Raw genomic sequence first — 4,725 nt, forward strand, 5'->3', positions numbered from 1 at the left:
TTTTTTTTTTTTTTTTTTTTTTTTTTTTTTTTTTTTTTTTTTTTGAGGCGGAGTCTCGCTCTGTCGCCCGGATTGGAGTGCAGTGGCCGGATCTCAGCTCACTGCAAGCTCCCTCTCCCGGGTTCACGCCATTCTCCTGCCTCAGCCTCCCGAGTAGCTGGGACTATAGGCGCCCGCCACCTCGCCCGGCTATTTTTTGTATTTTTTTTTTAGTAGAGACGGGGTTTCACCGTGTTAGCCAGGATGGTCTCGATCTCCTGACCTCGTGATCCACCCGTCTCGGCCTCCCAAAGTGCTGGGATTACAGGCTTGAGCCACCGCGCCCGGCCAATTTTTGTATTTTTAGTAGAGACAGGGTTTCACCATGTTGGCTAAGCTGGTCTCCAACTCCTGAGCTCAGGTGATCCGCCCGCTTTGGCCTCCCAAAGTGCCTGGTTTATAGGCTTGAGCCGGGGCGCCTGGCCTTTTTGGAGATTATACTTTCTGAAGCACAGGAAAATCTGGGATATGTCTCCTTGCACCCGGGGCTCAAACTGTTGGTGACAGGCAATCTAAATATGGGGACATTGGCCAGGCATGGTGGCTCACACCTGTAATCCCAGCACTTTTGGAGGTCGAGGTGGGTGGATCACCTGAGCTCAGGAGTTTGAAACAAGCCAGGTCAACATGGTAAAACCTCATCTCTAGTAAAAATACAAAAATTAGCCGGGTGTGGTGGCGTGTGCCTGTAATTCCAGCTACTCAGGAGGCTGAGGCAGGAGAATGGCTTGAACCTGGGAGGTGGGGGTTGCAGTAAGCTGAGATTGTGCCACTGCACTCCGGTCTGGGTGACAGAGCAAGACTCTGTTTCAATAAATAAATAAATAAAATAAGGCTGTGTGTGGTGGCTCATGCCTGTAATTCCAGCACTTTGGGAGGCCAAGGCAGGTGGATCACCTGAGGTCAGGAGTTCGAGACCAGCCTGACCAACATGGAGAAACCCCATCCCTACTAAAAATACAAAATTAGCTGGGCGTGGTGGCGCATGCCTGTAATCACAGCTACTTGGGAGGCTGAGGCAGGAGAATCGCTTGAACCTGGAAGGCGGAGGTTGCCGTGAGCCAGCTGAGATTGCGATTGCATTCCAGTCTGGGCAACAAGAGTAAAACTCCATCTCAAAAAACAAACAAAAAATAAAATAAAATTAAAATTAAAAATTAAAATAAATAAGGATTGGGGACATTGGCAACAGCTGAACTAAAGATGGGAAATGGAGACTTGTGCCTTGGGGAGAGCTGAGTCTCTCCTCCTGCTTCGTGGGTCTTGTGCCTTGAGGCTCCTGCTTTAATGTAGTATCTGACTACATTGGACAGGATGGTCCAATATAAGTCCCTAGGAGCCAAGCATTCAGCCACTGTCCAAAATACCATCTCTTCTGATGCCAGCAAAGCTGGTGAGCCTGGAGCTAAGCAAGAAAACTGTTTAGCTTCCCTAAATCAGGGAAGTGGGACTCTAGTTCTGCCTCTATCAGTGTGGTGATGTTTCCTTTGAAAGGGATAACAGAAAAGTGGGGGAAAAGATTCAGGAAGGAAAACTTGAATGGATCCTTTGGAAACGATTTGAGACAGTCAGCTAGAGCAGAAAACATTTGCTGGGCACCTGATATTTCCATATTCTCTCCTGGGGCTGGAGATGAAAAACCTGAGTTAGGCAGGCCTTGTCCCTGCACTTAAGGAGCTTGTAGAAGGGAAGGGAAGAGAGGGATGTGATGTGTAAATGAGTATTTCACTGCAGCATAATGAGGTCCTAATAGGAATCTGAGCAGAGTGCAGAGGGAACTCACAGGAGCAACTGTGGAAATTAGTTGAAAACAGCAGGATTCTAGCCTGTGCAGCCTGGGAGCACTTCTAGAACTGCCAAATTGGCCCTGACCACTACCTTTGCTGGAGACAAAGGATAAGGGAGTGAAAGTGTCTAAAGAAATGTGGGGGCCGGGTGCAGTGGCCCACGCCTGTAATCCTAGCACTTTGGGAGGCTGAGGCAGGCAGATCACAAGGTCAGGAGATCGAGACCAGCCTGATCAACATGGTGAAATCTTGTCTCTACTAATTAGCCGGGCATGGTGGTGCCTGCCCGTGATCCCAGCTACTCAGGAGGCTGAGGCAAGAGAATCACTTGAACCCGGAAGACGGAGGTTGCAGTGAGCTGAGATCATGCCATTGCACTCCAGCCTGGGTGACAGAATGAGACTCCATCTCAAAAAAAAAAAAAAAAAAAAGAAACGTGGGCCAGGCATGGTGGCTCATACCTGTAATCCCAGCACTTTGGGAGGCCAAGGTGGGTGGATCACTTGAGTCCAGAAGTTTGAGACCAGCCTGGGCAACATGGTGAAACTCGGTCGGTACAAAAAATACAAAAATTAGCCGAGCATGGTGGCCCACGGCTATAGTGTCAGCTATCCGGGGCGCTAAGGTAGAAGGATCACCTGAGCCAAGGGAGGTTGAGGCTGCAGTGAGCCATCATCCTGCCACTGCATTCCAGCTTGGGCAACAGAGTGAGACACTGTCTCAAATAAAATAAAATAAAATATAAAATAAAAATAAAATAAAATAAAAGCCAGGCGAGGTGGCTCATGCCTGTAATCCTAGCATTTTGGGGGCCAAGGCAGGCGGATCACCTGAGGTCAGGGGTTCAAGACCAGCCTGGCCAACATGGTAAAACCTGTGTCTACTAAAAATACAAAAAATTAGCCAGGCGTGGTGGCATGTGCCCGTAATCCCAGCTACCCAGAAGGCTGAAGCAGGAGAATTGCTGGAACCCGGGAGGCAGAGGCTGCAGTGAGCTGAGATCGTGTCACTGCACTCCAGCCTGGGCAACAGAACAAGACTCCGTCGCAAAATAAATAAATAAATAAGAAAATGTAGATCAGAATGATTATTCTCTGAAAGAACAGTTTAAAGGATCCTGATAAACTAAGCTCTGTGAAGACAGCAGCCTTGTCAGTTTCCTACACCTTGAGCAATGCTTAGAAGGCAGCAAGTGCACAAGAAATATATGTTGCATGAATGAAAGAAGGAAGGGAGGGGGAAGGAAGGTAAAGGAGGAAGTGAGCCAGGGAAAGAAGAAAAGGGAAGGAAGGGAGAGGAGAGGAGTGAAGGAAGGAAGCAAAGGTAGGAAGGAGGGAGGGAAGGAAAGAAGGAAGGACAGACATTGGCTTATAATAATTATCAGAAGAGGTGGATGGCTATAACTTGAGACAAAATGCGGTTGAAATTCTGACTATAGGTTGAATATCCGTATGGGTTCTGGAGTCAGCAGATCTGGGTTGTGGTCCTAGTCCTGACTTATCACTTGTGTGACCTTAGTAAGTCCTGGAACCTCTCTGTGCCCCAATTTCTCACTTCTGAAATGGGAATACAATAATAACTCATATCTCACCCTGTTGTGAGCATTAACTAACTGATTGAATGTAAAAGTTTGGCACAGTCCTCACTTATAGTAGGTGCTCAATAAATATTAATTAGCTATATAAATGACAATTTTGATGTAGGTGGAAAGAATTTGCCAAATATTTCATGTCAAGGTTATATAACTATTGCAAACTGAGGTATAATTTTTTTTTTTCTGACAAAGGCTAATTTTGAAAGTTCCCTGTGTCTGCAGACTAACACACCTTAGAGAAACGGTTCTTCACTTTTTTCGGGGGGGAGTGGGGGCTGGTAGCAAAGAGCTTTTGAAATTAAATGAAAGCTCTGATTCCCTCTCTCCTGAAATGGCATCTCATTCTTGGGGTTCACAGCTCCCTGAAGCCCACCCTTGTGGTGAAGGGGCTCCCTGCTCTGCTGCACTGCTCACAGGCTGTAGTGAAAGAACTCAGGCAGCATTCATAGAAGAGATGGCTGGGAGGAGCAAGCAGGGTCAGCTGTCTTTCAAGGGGTTTGTGGAAACCAAAAGATGAGATGGCTAGAGATAAGCCCTTGTGGCCCCAAGGGTGGGTCCCCTTAGAGCCTACTCTCCTGCTAGGGCCAAGCTGGGCTCACTCAGAACCTTGTGGGCTCCAGAGTCCCTGGTGTGGTGCCCACCAGCCAGACCCTCATTCACAGCACATAAATGGTGCTGCAGGGTGGCTGCCGTGTGAGATTCCTGTCCAGGCACGGATCTTTGGTGCCACCCTCACACCAGCTTTCTGTGCATGTTGTCTCCTAATACCACTGCTTTAGGGTGGCAAGTGGGCACACTGCCACAGGTGGTGCATTCCTCAGAACCTCCACCCTGGCAAAGCAGGGTGAGAGTACAGCCTACAGAGCCTTAGGAAATCCGTGGCAACCCATCTGTGCATCTCTGCCACCCTCCTAGGCATACCTGTTCCTGCCCACTCTCTGGGATCAGCATCAGACCAAGAGCAAGACTCTGTCTGGGAGTAACAGTGGCAGCCACCAGGTGACCTGAGGTGATGGGGAAACTCCAGGGTCAGGGAGCTCCTCCTCCCTGGGAAGGAAGAGGCAGAGGGGAGAGCCTTGGGCCTTTGGGAAGGAAGGTTGGTTTCCTGAGGTGGAGGGAGGGCCCTGTCCTGTTCTTCTTTCCTCTCACAGGGTAATAGCCAGGGGTCTGGGGCTCAGACTGGGATTTTAGAGGGAATAACTCCATAGCAAATGGGGAGGTAGATTCCTGACTTCATGGGATCTTTGGAACCAGGATATATATGTGTGTGTGTGTGTGTGTGTGTGTGTGTGTGTGTGTGTGTGT

At 48.7% G+C, this 4,725-nt stretch overlaps 1 protein-coding gene across 1 annotated transcript in view; it reads left to right on the top strand.

The window, feature by feature from the left end:
* The window catches only part of SEMA4B (semaphorin 4B), a 42,909-nt gene that overhangs the window by 1,152 nt on the left and 37,032 nt on the right, over positions 1-4,725 (top strand). The window lies entirely within an intron of this gene.

Source organism: Piliocolobus tephrosceles, chromosome 6 (assembly GCF_002776525.5).
Source record: "Piliocolobus tephrosceles isolate RC106 chromosome 6, ASM277652v3, whole genome shotgun sequence".
Taxonomy (NCBI): domain Eukaryota; kingdom Metazoa; phylum Chordata; class Mammalia; order Primates; family Cercopithecidae; genus Piliocolobus; species Piliocolobus tephrosceles.